The sequence below is a fragment of the Macrobrachium rosenbergii genome, chromosome 41 (assembly GCF_040412425.1).
Source record: "Macrobrachium rosenbergii isolate ZJJX-2024 chromosome 41, ASM4041242v1, whole genome shotgun sequence".
NCBI lineage: Eukaryota > Metazoa > Arthropoda > Malacostraca > Decapoda > Palaemonidae > Macrobrachium > Macrobrachium rosenbergii.
The window spans coordinates 80,577,879-80,595,606 of NC_089781.1; the positions used below are offsets into that span (position 1 = coordinate 80,577,879).

The following is a 17,728-nucleotide window of genomic DNA, read 5'->3' on the forward strand; positions in this document are numbered from 1 at the left end:
CGCTTTCCACTTTGCATGTCATGATGGGTAACAATACGTACACATCTCCTGTGGGCCCAACCTCCTCTCTCTCTCTCTCATGCATTATTTTTATTGATGTTATGTAATGCAGTATACAACTGAACAGTAATGTAGCGTTGCACATTTTTCAGTATGCAAGTATGCGCATATGTATAGGATATATACAATGTATGCATTCCTTGAAGATATACTATGCATTTACAATGTGCTTGCTTACCTCTATCTCTTTCTCTCTGACAGTTTTTTATGTGAAGAACTTAGGGTTACTTATGTTTAAAAGAAACAATGTTCATGTTTTATTTACATTGTAAGAGTTTTGTACAGTGTACATTACACATCTTGTACCCTTAAGTAGGTACAGGTAGAAACATATTTTTAAAAGCAATTCACTTTGCAGATATATCTCTGAATTCAAATAATGTAAACCAGTACTTTAAACTAAAATACTGCTTAGGATAGGCTAAAAAATACTTTATATGGAGTTGCACTATACTATAAGCTATGAATGTTAGCACCAGGGTACCCTTTTGTGTAGATCAGGTGCCAGTATACATTCCTCAGCAGATTTTGTTACTTATTGGAGGAGCAAAGCCTGAGTTGTCCATTAAGTACAGATGGTGCTATATGTATATAGAGGTACGTATATATGTATTAATATAATATATAAATTATATATATATAATATATATATATATATATATATATATATATATATATATATATATATATATATATATATATATATATATATATATATATATATATATATATATATATATATATATATATATATATATATATATATATATATATAATTATATATATATATTAATTAATTTATTTTTCCCAAGGAAATTAACTCCATAGTTCAAAGTATAAAATCAAACTGAAAACCTATGGAATTTGCTTAAATCAGGGTTTTCATAAAGAAGTCAAAACAAGCAATAAATTTCCTGAATCATTCCATTGTAATATTACATACAAGGAATGAAGGAATTCATTAAAAAGTCCAAAAGACAACTTTTACCTTATATTTCTTGAGTTAAAGAAAATCTTTAACTCATAAACAAACTTATGAAGGATTAGCAAGCTTGATTTTCTAGATTACTAAAAATAAAGAACAGATTTAAAATAAGTCAACAATCCTTTGAATCAAGAAAAAGCACTGGATAAGAGCTAACATATGAAGTAATAATATTGCAGAAAAATCAAAGCCTTAACTAAATAATATTCAAACATGGTTCAGTTCTTGAGTACAATATTCATAAGCATAAGTGAAACTTTGTACAGTGTCAACATGAATTATGGCAATGGTCAAAGGAAAAACCAACTGATCCATGATAATTTTAACTTAGATCTGTTTAAGTTCTTGCTGTTTCATAATTTTCTTCAAACCAGCGTATTGTCTGTCTAATTCCTTCTCTTATGGGAGTAAACTTGAAGTTAGGCAGGAATTTTCTCATCTTGGCTGTGCTTACAGTCTTCTTGTACTGACCATCAGTCTTTGTTTCGTCAAATACAACCTCACCTTTAAAACCAGATTCCTCCACTACTATTTCGACAAGTTCCTTTATGGAAATTTCATCATCTTCATCAACTGTAAAAAAAAATTATGCAAAATACTATATGGAGAGAAAATTAGTGATGGGATTAAAATAAATGACTGCAGAAAAAGGTTCAGACATAGTTGTGGTTGCTTGCGAAAAGGGGTGGAGGTGTGAGGAGGTGATGCATGCTAGTTGGAATAAGCAGGGTGTACACCAAAAGCAGTAATGCTTGAGGAGCTATAGTAGTGGTAGTACACAATTATGCAGAAATTAACAATGACCATTGCAGAAACATTAATCACAATAAATACTGCACAGTGGTAGCGATTTGTTTTTCTATGCTCAATAATGGAGGTTGGATATAGGGTGGCGGAGGCCACAGCCATGTCAGAGCATGGTGCCCTAGGACTGGTTAGGTTAGGATGCATCCTAGTTGAAATATGTCTTTGATCTGCTTTTAAACAAGATGAAACCACAGAAATAATGTGCAGTTCTTATGCACTTTTACCCAATTTTTTTCCACCGCACTCCTTTTCCCTCTGAGATGGGGTGGCATCTTGTGTTCTTTTGAGGTCATCCATCCAAGTACTATACAAACGCAACGTTGTTTAACTTTCCTTCTTGAATAACCAGCAGTGAAACAAATATAAGTTTAATATATAAAACTGACATATTGTGAAAATTAGTTATTATGTACTTAAATTTGCAAACTCTGATGCTATATCCTCTCTTTTCATTGAATATCACCTCAATAAATTACTGTATAAACCATGAAATCATGGAAATAATAACCTCAGTAATGAAGCAGCAATGTCTAGTTGCCTAGCTACTGCACTCATAACCTGAGTTTCTGAGTCTACCAGTCTTCAGCAGATGCAGTTAAAAAAAACAGGCTGTTATCACTTTCTACCTTGAATTTCTAAACAACCACCTTCCCCAAGATTCATTTAAAGTTGCAAAAAAATGTGCAAATATTAAAAATTTTAGGGTTAGCTCATCTACAGTATTTCCCAACCCAGAGTTCATATGTAACAATAATCATATTTCTTCAAAAGAAAAATAAGTGCAGGTCATGATAAGATAGTGCGATGTTAGTTTATTAAAGTCAAGTAAGTTCGAAGAAGTAAGCAACTGTGTAAAAAGTGACTTAATAATCTCTTCATAGGAACCAATATAGAATTATTTACAAAACACTGGAACTTTTATTATAGAACTACTTGTTAAAAGAATTAAATGATAGATCGTCAAATGAGAAGCAAAAAGTCAATGTTACTGAGATGCTTACTAAGCATTATTAATTATGGAGATTTATTGCAAACAGATTACAGTACCTGAGAAGAAGATGTTTTCTACGTCATCATATTCTCTAATTGCCCATATCATAAGCTTAGCCAAATCATATGAAAATATGAATTGCCGAAGTGGTTTTCCTGTTCCCCAAACTATCAAGGGAGTATTGTCTTCTTTGCACCTGTGTACCTGCATGTAAAATTTCTCATTAGCATGTGGGAATGCATCTTTTATTTACATCCCAAGACATTTCTTATGTCCAAAGAAAATGTAAAAAAACCACAAACACAAAAAAGTAAGCTTTTAATAACTTCAGAATATAAAGTTGTATATTCTAAAATAGGGGGAAGAACTTACACCTACAAAATCTCAAGCAGCTCTTTTTCAATGATGTTTTGGGTATTTATACATAAATATTTTCCATCAAGTTTTAGTAAATGCATATTGAACTTTGTCAGAGAAGTTCTTATTAAGAAATTGTTGGTTCAAAATCTGCAATAACAACAGATTTTACAAGTGTTCTTTTCTTGTGATTAAAAAAAAACAGCATGAATGATACTACATACCATTACTCATAGTCTGTTTAGAGATTTTGCAAGGTATCTTTTACAGCAGCGAGTTGCTGTTAATGGGAAGTTTAGCAAACAAAGACCTACTGTGTCACGAGTTCCACAGGGTAGTGCTCTTTTTCCACTGTTATTTTTAGTGTATACAAGTAATATGGTTGTTGGCCTGGAAAACAAGATTGTTCAGTATGCCGACGATGAAAACTTGTGGGTGTAGTAAAGTCTCCACTATGAGAAATAAAGCTGTCCTTAGTCTCAATTGTGGCATGAAGCAGATTAGTGAATGGTGTAGTTGGTGGGGTATTAGGTTGAACTCCAGTACAGTAAAACGAAAAAATTACTGATTAGCAGATGTTGCGCAGATTTTACACCCCATCCTCCCCTTCAGAAAGGGACTCTGCTCAATGAGTCTGAAGTTTTAACTATTCTTGGTGTAATTTTTGACTCCTATTTTACTTTTGAGAAACATCTAATGAAAGTGACAGCAAATGCTGCATGAAAGTTAGGTATTGTAAGTAAGGCCTTATACATTATAAGAGTGATAAAATCAATACGACCTGTTTTAGGTCATTTGTCCTCCCTTTAATTGAACACTGTTCTCCAGTGTGGATGTCTGCTTCTGCCAGAGATTTATCTCTTTTAGATATAGAGGTTCGTGGTGGTAGGTTTGTTCTCTTATATTAGCAGTTATGACTTTGGACCATCAATGAATGGTCTCTTGTTTGTCAATTTTTCATAAGCTGCACTTTAACAGAAATCTTTCACATTTACAATTGATCCCTGATTCTCTTTTCCTGCAGAGAACGACGAGATTTGCTGAACAGCAGCACCAATATGCAGTAAATGTACCTTGCTGTCAAGCTTCTCAATTTCAGAGGTCCTTTATTCCTCACACCGTTGGACTGTGGAACAGTCTCCCTCAGGGTGTCATGCAATTGGAACTTCAAAAGTTCAAGCAAAGACGTAATGTAATACTACCCTAAAGGAATTCTCCTTGTACTTTTAATAATTTACTTACATTTTCATTTACCGGTATTCATTTACTAATTAGTTAATTTATTTTTTCTTTTCTAATAACTGATCTCTTCTTTCTGTATTTCCCATTTTCTTTTGTTACTTTATTCTAACAAACACCATATTCTTTGGAATTTTGAATTTCAAGTCAATGGCCCATGTGGGCTTGTTCCACATGAACAGCGTTCATTTTTTGAAAAATAATAATAATCTGATTTTCACTTCTGATATCAAGAACTCTTGGGTTTGTATGCAAAAATGGGAATAACTGTGACAATTTGTCATATTCAATAAGATACGTGATTTTGGGGAATGTGAGCTGTGAAAATGATAAATTCAGTTTTAGCTGGGCACTGGTTTAGTGGAAGGCAAGCAGCTAGTGGTACAGATGTCTTGATCCTTTCACAACATAGTAGGCAACTGGGAAAATTCAGTCTACTAATATTACTGAGGTACTCAGATATGCACGGTATTTTACATCAGTTACCTTTTGCATATGTAACAGGTAACATGTTCATTCTCCAATGGATGTAATTAAACTGAATGGAAGTACCCATATATTACGAAAATACCCAAGAAAAGCAAATATAACAGACAAGATGATGCTGTTTATATTCTCAAACAAATTAAACAATACATTTACAGTTAACATTTAAGACATGAAAAATGACTATGAATTGGCAAAGATATGGCATGCCTGAAATTATGTTAAAAACTTCATGACAAAAACTTGATAAAATTATAACTGATACTGCCCAATAAATTAGTTTGGATGCCATGACTGCAATATTGTATACAAACTGAAAATAACCTACCTTATGAATCAGTCCTGGTATAACGTGGGCATCCTCCAAGGAGAAGTTATCGTTAGGCCCATACAGGTTGGTTGGTATGACTGATAAAAAATTACATCCGTACTGCATACGATAACAACGGTTCATAACATCTAGCATCCGTTTTGAAAAGGAGTAGCCAATACTTGTTATGTGCGGAGCCCCATCATGAAGCTGAAGGATAAAAAATGTTGCACTGTATTTCATTAAAAGTTTCCTTCAGATTTTTAAAAGTTTAACACTCTAATAGAGCTACATCTACATGTCTGTAAGCCTAGCATTCTTAAAAAAATATATTGGAACTAATCATCATACCTGTATTTCAAACAATCCACATTAGTATTACAGTCTGAATCAATCAAGTATCTTTAGGAGTTTCTAGTTTTCAATTTTCAATCACCAACCATAAAAATATATTTTTAATGAAATTTGGAATATGCACTAACCATGGATTCAGTGATGGGATAAGTGACGTTATCCGGGTAAATGCAGGTCGAGAGGCAAGAGATGAGTTTCTTCACTTTTATGTCTTTACATACCTGGTACACATTGGTGTTGATGCTTTGGTTTGTCAACTGAAAGAGAAAAACGTTTCTGGAGATTTCAGGCTTTTTACTGCACTTTGTGTTCTCATTCAATGGCTATACAGTATATTTTTCATTCATAATTTTACAGTTTATCCACAAATTCTCTGATTATCAGATTTAGGCCTCAGCACTTTGAATGTAATTCAGAACATATATGTTAAGTTTGTGTCTTAAAGGCATTAAGTATCACTAGATTGGGGTTTGCAGTCATTAAAGATGACGGGTTGCAACCATAAAGAACCATCCATGGAACCAAAGGAAACTAAGAAAAAATGTTACATTAAGAAAGAATCCAAAAGCAATGAACTGTTATTCAACACTTATACTATTAGCAATGCTTTGAATCCTATGACATTACAATCTTAAGAACATAGACCTACCAGTTTCTAATTTTACTGACAGTACTTGTTTCTGCTAAACAAGTTAGAAAAAAATACAAATTTTGGGCTGAATCCATTAGCTTGTGGGCGAGAAATCAGTAGACTTATGGAATGCACTGGCGGAAGTATAAAAATTGCCCATGCAAGGCCAATCAGACTATGGCAAGCATATCATTGCTGTGATGTTCTTCATAATCTGTGGTGTGATTTGCTTTAAAAGTTTGTGTAGGTTAGCTATGAGTCCATAGCGTCCTACAGAAATGGGAAGTATTCTTTTTCAACTGCACATATTAACAAATTATATTTAGCTTTTATCAACTTAAACTGTGGCTTTCTTTCCTCTTATTCAGGTACCTTATGCTTAGCAGAAAACTTTGACCATTTCTATATCATGTGTCTTACAAATGGTGTTCATGTTGTTTATTTCAGAGGAGATTACATTTACACTGGGGACACATGACACACACTTACAGGTGGTAGATGCTGAAGGAGCAACGGTGTTCAGAGGTCTGCTTAAAAAGGTTCAAACCTGTTCCAAGGTTTAAACCTTTTTAAGCAGTCCACAGGAGCCTAATATTTCAACTCGATGGAAATGAAATGTATGGAATCAATAACAGAAACTGCCTTTGCACTCCACTGAAGGTAATCAAAGAGTATTGTAACACTAGCCATTATATTTAAGGTTACTTCTAATTTTCAAGGGATAATAATTACTTCCATTCTCTGTTTTTCCCCCAAGAGCTTTAAAATCCACTTCCTAAATTGCACCAGACTATCTAATCTAATCTTATATAGCACAAGTTATCATCAAATGGCCTTATCATAATGTTTTTAGTCTCTTCTAGTTTATGGATGGCCAGCAGACAGCTTCGGGAAGTAATTGTCAAATTTACTGTACTTTCGTTTTAGGAATATCACTGTAAATGCCAAATGTAAGTACAGTACATTACTATAGGAAGGTGACTGCTCAGTGACAAACATGCAGTTTAAAACTTGAATGCACATATTCTTAGATTCAGCCGTATTCACTTTTTAGAGAAATTCACCTTCAATTATCAGATACTCATTTGAAACTTACCAAGACATCACTGTTGAACTTTATATTTCTAAACATCCCTGAAACTGCAGAAGCCAAATGAAGTACGTGAGTTGGCATGTACTTCTCAATGACGTCACGAGTCTGATTTATATCCCTGCAAAAATATTAGAATAAAGTATTCGGAGGGATTCAGTATACAGTACTGTATTCCATATCAATACTTTGTAATTCTTTCTTTCAGAAGCTTTTGTTACAAAAATACTAACAGATATATGTATGTGTGTGTGTGTGTGTGTATATATATATATATATATATATATATATATATATATATATATATATATATATATATATATATATATATATATATATATATATATATATATATATATATATATATATATATATATATATATATATATATATATATATATATATATATATATATATAATTATGTATATATAATATATATATATATATATATATATATATATAATTATGTATATATATATATATATATATATATATATATATATATATATATATATATATATATATATATATATATATATATATATATATATATATATATATATATATATATATTTCATGACACTATGACATAAAGTCAGACTTTAAAGAGGAGTTTAAAGGTGTCTGTCCAAAGATATTCAGGCAAGCAAAATTGAATGAATTCACGAAACTGAGATATTTACATAAGAATTACACAGCATCATTTTTTGCAAAGTACTTCTAATACAGATACAATTGTGTTTCCAATGCTGGAATGATTCTGTACGGCAGACAGCTTCTAGATTAGGAAAATCAAGGATGGTTTTGATGAAATGACAGACCCTTCCCATACTCCTTGTGTCATAAATCAAAATATCTCCTTTCCTCTTAAAAAATATCATTGAGTACGTAAGAGGGACCAATATTTTTGTGAAGAGTACCACACACACGTACAAAACAGACTCCTACGAGGCTCCTCCCAGATTTACCCTGTGGTAAGGTACACCTTACAGTGTACTTTCCACGGCCCACTGCAAAGAGTACTGAAATATCACTGTAGCATACCTTTGGCGCCCAAGATGCAATGCTCTCAGTCTTTTAATCTGCATCTATTCTATTGTGATATATTCTGTCCTGGCCGTTCTAAACTCTTAAGCCTTACCACGTTTCGTTTCTTGTTATTATCTACAAGCAAATCCTTCAGACAAACCCCATCAGTCTAGCAACGCGACTCAGAGCTCTAGTTAAACGAATATAATTTTTATTGGCGCAATATAGACATAATTTTAACATTTTAGTTTTCCTTCTCCTTCTGGAAACACTTACAGAGTTTACAGATTTCTCACAATTTTCCATACTCTCCTCTGCAGCAACTCCCGAGCTTTACTTTCCCTTTCTCCCCTGCAATATATCGAGAGTCTTATCTTTTCATTCCTTTCTCTTACGTTATGCCAGTATCTTCAGCTTCTTTTCTTTTCTCATTTTCAACTAGTCCAGACTTATAACATTTCTCCTTACTTTTCCTTAAAACATGTCCGAATTATTATGCACTTTCTGTTTTATGTTATTCATCACAATTCTTAGCATTTTTTCTTACTTTGCCCTGTAATACATCTGATAATTTTTTATCTTCCATTAAACTCTGGTTCCTAGCATTCTTTTTAGTATCCTTGCAAAACAGATTTTTAGCCGTTTTTTCTGACTTTAATCTAGAATACATAGAAACCGTAAGCATTTCTTCCTATTTTCCATTGCAGTAATTCCAGTTCTGTAACACATTTCTTACTTGTCCCTGCTTCGTAGCATTTTTCACAAATTTCTCTCGCAACATACTCAGATGTTTATTAACTTTTGCTTACTTTTCCTGCAATGCATCCATCTTTAACCTTTCCTCTTAATGTTCAATACAATGCATCGAGAGTTTTAGCATATTTTGTTTTTAGATATTTAGAATTTTAGCTATTTGTTCCATGCTTCGCCCCGCCCCCAACCCACACCCAGAAGGTAGAAAAAAGATAACAGGTCGAAATGACCTCAAGAAATAAATAAGATTTGCCATAGCTGTAGGGAAATAATATACAACATGAAAACATGAGAAATGCGAATATAGGGATAAAAAAAAATTCTACAATGACGAAGCTTGCAAGGAAATAAAACTGAGTTTAAGCTTTAAAAAACCCAGTTATAATCAGATAAATTTTGCTGTATAAAAAGTTCAAAAGGTATTGCTGTTTAAGTCTTGCTTAACAACAAGAACAGCAATAATGATATGTGAGGGAGAGAGAGAGAGAGAGAGAGAGAGAGAGAGAGAGAGAGAGAGAGAGAGAGAGAGCACTACTTGCCTCAAATCACCATCTTTGGAGTTAATAAATATCCACTCTTCGTTGGGCCGCTTTTTCCACCTTGACGACTCTCTGGAGAGCGTAAATGAGCATACCCGACCCTCCAGTCACCAAAATTGTCATCTTTTCGTCCATGATTGCCTTCAGAAGATCTGGAAAGAGAATTGGGGAATGAGAATAGCATGAATTAGAAAAGAGAACTAAAGGTGAGAGTGTGCTGAAAAAAAATTGCATTTTTGATAAGAGAATCTGTAGGTAAAAAAAAGATTACAAAGTTTATACACGTATTCCTGAATGTGGCAGGTGCTTTGTAAATAGATCTGATAAAAAAGCGTGCCTATAATGTTCAGCATTTATAATGTCTCTTGCAAATGGAATCTGCTGAAAGAATAGCTTAAAACATGTTGTCGATTGTGGCAGGGCTAAAATTTAATGTTATACAAAAACAGAACCGAAGTTACATACATTCGTGATGTTTTAGAAATAATTGGTCAGTATACAACAGCATTACGCTGCGCCAGTATCCGTCACATACAAGTGTTCCGATGATACTGCGGCAGTAAGCGTTGTTTCAACTTCGGTATTTTACAATAAATGACTTAATCCTATCACCTACGATTACATTACAAGAGAGAGTTATCTGGAAGCTATTTTGAATTCAGTATTTATGTAAAAATTGAAAGGAATAAGGAAATAAATTTCAAATTGCGTCACCTGAAAAATCTTGAGAAAATTAATGAAACTCACTTAACGTCGTAATTATCCTTATGTACGCACGAAAACGAGGTGTATCATGACTGCCTCTTTCTCTCGCTAAAATAAAAACCTCGCCAATACCTATCAGCGATATTCGTACAATGAAACTATAGATAGCCGCTGCTTTGGAAAATGAGAAACTTTCGATCTTTTAACCCATTGAAAATGATCACCTAGACAGTCTTTTGTTGATGACACATTTTACTCAACTTCTCAAATCTTTCAGAGAGAGAGAGAGAGAGAGAGAGAGAGAGAGAGAGAGAGAGAGAGAGAGAGAGAGAGAGCAAGTTTTTGTGATATATATATATATATATATATATATATATATATATATATATATATATATATATATATAATATATATATAGTATTCGAACTGACCTACTTTATTCCTTCTCAGGGATCAAATCAGGAGTCTGGCCGAGATCCAGGAAAATTACTATTACAGCTTGATTAGCTGACTGCGATGTTTGGGTCAGTGAGTACCTAATAAGAAAACAGTTGGGCTGAAAGCCTTAATTCAACAAGGAATGACTGCAAATAACACTGAGGGTTACTTTAAAAGGGAATATATTTGCAAATTAAACACATAAATCAGAAGGCTGGGGATTGACAGGCAGGGAAAGTAATATTCTGCCTCGAGACTGACTAACTCAGCAATGGGTCACGTATTGAAGAATAAATGAAGGATCCTCTTGAAAGGGTCTCTGATGGATTGGTTGCAGTGGGAATGCCACCACAAGGGGCACAAGATAAATATTCGTTTCCACAGCGACGACCGTTTTATAACGGAGCGATGAAGAGCTTCATCGAGAAAATGCACTAGGAATGGAGGGATGAATTTAATGTGTCACACTTGAAAGTACTGGGGTAGCCACAAGGGGGGTCATGTGGTCAGCTCGAAAAGTTAAGTATACCTTAGTTTAACCAGACCACTGAGCTGATTAACAGCTCTCCTGCGGCTGGCCCGAAGGATTAGATTTATTTTACTTGGCTAAGAATCAATTGGTTACCTAGCAACGGGACCTACAGCTTACTGTGGAATCCGAACCACATTATAAAGAGAAATGAATTTCTATCACCAGAAGTAAATTTCTCTAATTCTTTATTGGCCGGTCGGAGAATCGAACACAGGCCCAGCAGTGTGCTAGCAGGGAACGATACCAACCCGTCAGCTCGAGAAGGAGCTTGCAAGGGGCAGTGTGTCCAGTCTTTCGCCAGGTATGTTTCTGACTTCTGAGAGTGTTGCTCTGGTGTCAGGTGTATTTAAGCCCTCGGGGATTAAGACTTGGTCATACTTAGAGGTCGCTGAGATCGCAGCTGAGTCACAATCTCCGTTTTCTGTCAAGCCCTTCCAAATTCTGGTGACTTCTGGGAACCCATGTTCTCCAGTTTTTATGGGGAACTCAACTTTCCCGGCGGTTTTAGCAGGCTTTAACTCCATTCGCCTTTCACCTGAAAGGAGGCAATTTCAAGTAGTCACCAGTTCTTAGGAAAGGTCAAAGATGTACCAAAAAGGAGAGTATGGAGAAAGAAAGTTAGGTAGGGGAAGAGTTTCTCATGCCCTTCCTCAGTTAGTTATCAGTATGAAAAATACTTTACTTACTTTATAAATCAGTTGGGGAGTTGGGTTTGCTTATAAAGTGGTTACCCACGTTACAATATATATATATATATATATATATATATATATATATATATATATATATATATACATACATATATATATATATTTTGCATCAAACTTCAATTATACCTGCTGGCACTTGTGTATTATCTAGACGATCTTTATTTACTATTCAGTCATTCAATGAAATACTTCTTTCACTTTAAAAAAATAATTTTTTTTCTTTTTTCGCAGCACTTTTAGCATGGAGAAAGAAATAACCCAGGCACTATAAAATCTTATTTGCTTAAAAATAGTCAGGACACAGAAATAATAATTGAGAAACACTTTCATACTACAACCAGATTTCTTTCCTTCTCAGAACTGAAATAATTTAGCTGGAGCGGAAGTGAAACAAATTCAATAAAACAACCCCTTGCCTTACACTTTAATGATCCTTACACTCGATAACCATAGGAGGATAAAAAACATAATGCACTACTAAGTCTCGCCAGTCATTCTTGTTGTATAGCACTGAGAATGATACGCATCTCTCCACCTTGAAAGAAGATCACAATAACTGGCTGCAGCAACTTCAAAATCTGCCCAAACAGAGAGTATCAATACTGGTGAACTTAATGATGTCCTTGCCTTTACCCACTCTTTCAAAGTTCAAGCTTTATCAAGCCACCCCCTCATAATCATAGTGCTGTCAAGGAGGATTATTCAGAGGGACTGCTAGGTCCAAATCCCTACCATTAAATGTCACAGCAGTAGCTTCCAAAGGAGAACACTTCAGTCCCAATTCTACCCCACCACCAAAGAAAACTTCCCACTGGCTCTTTGCCCGGTCACTGCACCCTCCTATCCACAGTGATGGGACGACTCGGTGACATACATCGAAGGCCAGGTCCGACCATCCTAGTTTTGTTCTTACAACACAGCGGAGTCTCTGTTGGTCTATAGAGTCCAGAGGTCCACATTACGCCCTCTTGATCTCTTCAACAACTTACCACACTTATGAATCGCCTCAGGACGATGGCCTGTACTTGCACTCAGCTGGCTTAATCTGGACCAACCAACTGGATAGTGATGGATTATGCATGTTACAAAATTCGGAACATCAAAGAAAATGGTTGCCAATGAGCAGCAGAGGAAAGGGACAGGTAACTGGCCTGGCACATCATGTCCTAGACACCGAACATACATATGTAACTGCTAGCGAAGGTGACCTTTGAAAGCTGGGTCAGCTGTTCGCAGGGTCCATTTTGACTATACACAGCATATAGGAAAATGCTGAACCATTCGCATACCACAAGAAGTCATAGAGCCCCTTGGTAATGTCATGAGAGTGCGTTCATATGTGCATTGCATAATGAATATAAAATGGGAGTGATCATCGTAGGTGGGGCATTGTGATCCGTTATCGGTATAATTTAGCATGTGTCTGTGAAAAGAAGCAGCACACATGGAGGCTGTGTTCAGAGGATTTTTGTGAAGGGAGTACAACTCATAAACGTTTTAGATCTTTTTTTTCAGACTCTGGAAAAACTCTATCCATGCTGCAGTGAAATCTTGTGGTTATGCATTTGTATTTTGTGAATTTGGTTTTTAATATAACGCTGTTCTTTTACAGGTATTCCTTCCTTCCTTCCTTCCTTCCTCCCTCTTTCACGTTCCTCTTCAAGGAAGGGAGTGGTGTGACATTTTTGAAATGACCTGCTTCTATTATTTGACATTTTTATGATCTGAATGACAGATGAGTTATTTCTGTAATTCCATAAATAATTGGGTGTTTATGATTTTGGACCTTGTTTCCTTAGAAGAATTTTGATAGTTATGTTGAATCATTCGTTTTCATTCTTCGTAATTTTAGAAGTTATTTTCGTTAGTTTTTGTCAATAAAGGTTTTAGATTTGTACCTGGTATCTCATTTCCAGTAGTCCTTAGAATTTAGTTAGGAAAGGTACAACTTATGATGTCGGCTCACGCTACACGATATCACTCAATACCTCGTGAAAAGCGAGATACCAACCTCTGTTCTTAAAACGGAGACGTAAATATAGTATAGGCTTCAGGATTGGCCTATTACACATACATATGTTTAACGCAGATGGCTGCTGGTAACCCATAAGGTAGACTTATTGGTCTACACAAATCCCTTGCACAAATTCACCATCCATTGCTAACAGGCATGGTAAGATCGTATACCAGTGAGTAAATATCAAGGCCTGAGCAGGGTTTGAAGTCAGGAATGCCACTGAGGGGGGGCCAAGCAATAACCGTTTCTCGAATCAGCCATAAAGAGTTGTTAAACGGATAAAGCCAATGAAACCAATGTTCCCCACCTGAAACAAACTCACAGGCTTGAATTCCAAGCAGGGTACTGGTACTTTTATATATTATTCCATTTGCATGTAAATTATTCCCTACAGAAAGTTTTTAAAATAATGACGAGTTACTTCAGACGTTTGATTATTATATATATATATATATATATATATATATATATATATATATATATATATATATATATATATATATATATATATAAAATGAACGTTTCAAGAGGCGCCTGGGATTCAGATATTATAGATAAAATCTTCCTCCAACCAGCGATTGAGAAGATCAAAGAGAAACTGTCAACTGGAGTGACATAACAATGACCAATGGACCCTCTGGTATAAATACTGCTTTTCTGTAACTCTCCCTCATTCACTATTTGCCTGATGAGAGAGACAGTTGGTCTCTGAAATATACCCTTTATTTTCTACATTTTGGCATTTTTATGGGCTCCTTCTATATGTGTATATGTATATATAAAATTCTCTCTCTCTCTCTCTCTCTCTCTCTCTCTCTCTATATATATATATATAAAGGAAACCATCCGTGAGCTAATACTGTACTATAACATTATTCTAACGATCGAATTTGTAACAGAGGGAATGATGGGAACAGTTGTCAGCATTCACCAAAGACGGGGAAGAAGACACGATAATGATTACTTTTCACTTAATTAATATTTCATATTTAAGGAATCTTATAATTATTCCTTTTCATCGGTAATATACAGTACTGCTCTTATTTTTTTAAATACAGACATTTTTTCCCTTGGCATTAATGCTTTAAGAAAAATTATTTCAACTGCTGTTGGTTTCGTTATATAGTAAATCATGCTGATCATATTGACTTAATATGCGATGTTAAAATGATTTAAAATCTTCGTGGTTTTTCCTGGAAGTTTCAGTTCCTTCCGTCTCCAGCTATAGCTCATTAATACACTAAAATCGAAGTCTCCAGACACAAGCTCAAACATCCTTAAAATCGTCTTGCAGTCTTCGGAGGCAGCTCGAAACTGAACAGAAGAAGGCAAAAGAATTTACAAGGTTATCATAATAAATAAATTCAGTGGACAATATTGTAAACATGGAAATATGGACTACATCGCACAACAGTATGGAGTCGACGTTCCAGCTTTAGGCGATTTATAAAGCGGCAATAATTGTATTATCACATTTGGGAGGCGAGTTCTACACTCGAGATAAGCACGAAAGGGGAATCAGAAGAGAGGGGGACCATGGAATGGAGACTTTCAGAACTTTCACGAGAAGAAAGCAGAGAGAGGAGCTTTGTATTGCCAGAATTACCATTTGGATCAACAGATCGATGAAATCTCATAAGAATCCAGAGGACTTTTCCCTTTTCGGAATCCTCCAGTTTCCAGTTCCTGGAGACAAGAGCGAGAAGGCCATTTGCGCATGCGCCTGACAAGTTCAACATCCTTCACACCGTCTTCTGAAACAGGATTGTACTTATTCGAAAAGCTGAGTAAAAGTAAGTGACATAGTTACCAAATAATGACAGTGAATAGTTGTACCTTATGAACCCAGCGTTCGACTCTGAGCCGCCAAGAAGAATTAGAAATTTATTTCTGGTGATGGAAATTCATTTCTCGTCATAATGTGGTTCGGATTCCACAATAAGCTGTAGGTCCCGTTGCTAGGTAACCAGTAGGTTCTTAGCCACGTAAAAATAAGTCTAATCCTTCGGGCCAACCCTAGGAGAGCTGTTAACCAGCTCAGTGGTCTGGATTAAACTAAGATATACTTAACTTTTTTTGTACACTTATGAAAATAAAATAAGAATAACATCGCCGACGCGCTCTAGACAAGCAACTACATGTGTGACAGGAAAGGAAAACAAATGAAAGGTTGAAGCGATGCTGAAACAATCTAAAATCTTCGGAGCCTTCCCTGAAAGTGTTTTGGAATCCATCGGTCTCCAGCTGAGCTATAGCTCAGTAAACCCTACCTTCAAAGGCTCCAGAAAGAAGTTTCGCGATCCTTCAAATCGTCTTGAAGCCTTCCGAGATGGGATGTGTCTTATTTGAAAAGCAAGGTAAAGGAACACTGCTATAATATAGTCAGGATGCAAGTTATTCTCTCCAGACCAAGACGAGATGGAATCAAGACGAGAGGAAACTACACTGGAGGAACCCAGTCTCAAGGACAAAGGCCCCAAAAAGGTGCCCTAGGAAGCCTTCCTTTAGCCTTAGGGATACTCTTGACTGGGAAGATCCTCCTTAGAAGCTGCTTCCCTGGAGGGAGGCTGGTTTCCAGCCAGGCTAGGGGAGCAGGCCTGGGAGGGCCTGAACCACAAAGATGAAGGACCCCAAGGCACCCTTGACAGGGAAGATCCTCCTCAGAGGCTGCTTCCCTGAAGGGAGGCAGGTTTCCTGCCAGGCTGGGAAGCAGGCTTTGGGAGGGCCTAAACCGCGAGGGTGAAGGACCAAAGGGCACCTAGGAAAGCCATCCCTTGAGGATACCCTTGACAGGGGATGATCCTCCTAAAGGCTGCTTCCCTAGAGGGAGGCTGGTCTCCTCCCGGCTAGGAAAGTGGCCTGGGAGGGCCTGAACCAAAGGGTGAGGGACTTCAAGGCACCATAGGGAAGCCTTCCCTTGAGCCCCCTCTACAGAACATCCTCCTCAGAGGCTGCTTCCTGGGCAGGCAGGTTGCCTGCCAGGCTGAGGAAGCAGGCCTGAGGAGGGCCTGAACCACAAGGGCGAAGGACCTCAAGGCACCCTATGGAAGCCTTCCCTTATGGGAACCTTGACAGGGGAAGATTCTCCTCAGTGGCTGCTTTCCTGAAGGAGGGTAGGTTTCCTGCCAGCTAGGGAAGTGGATCTGAGGAGGGCCTGAACCACAAGGGAGAGAAGGGCACCTAAGGCTCCCAAGGAAGCCATCTCTTGAGGTGTAGGCTAACTTTGACAGGAGTGTCTACCTTGAAGGCTGCTTCCCTGGAGGATGTAGGTTTCCTGCCAGGCTGGGAAGTGGGCCTGGGAGGCCTGAACCACAAGGGTGAGGGGGTCTTAAGGCGCCAAGGCAAGCCATTCCTTAGGGGCACCCTTGACAGGGAAGAGCCTCCTCAAGGGTTGCTTCCTGGCTGAAGAATGAGTATACTACCAGGCTGGTATCTATACATATATATAATATATATATACACACATACATACATATATTATATATATATATATATATATATATATATATATATATATATATATATATATATATATATATATATACACACACATATACACACTGTAAGACAGAATACATTGGCACAGGTGGGCCACAGCATATAGAAGGGCAGGGTGACAGGAGCTAGCCAGTCATCAGAAGGTGATATATTTATTGCTGATGCATTTCATAACAACATAGTTACATCATCAAGG

General features: G+C 36.3%; 1 pseudogene; it reads right to left on the reverse strand.

Moving 5' to 3' along the window:
- Positions 1–1,037: 1,037 nt before the first annotated feature.
- LOC136826917 (GDP-L-fucose synthase-like) overlaps positions 1,038–17,728 on the reverse strand; it is a 166,613-nt pseudogene continuing 149,922 nt past the window's right edge.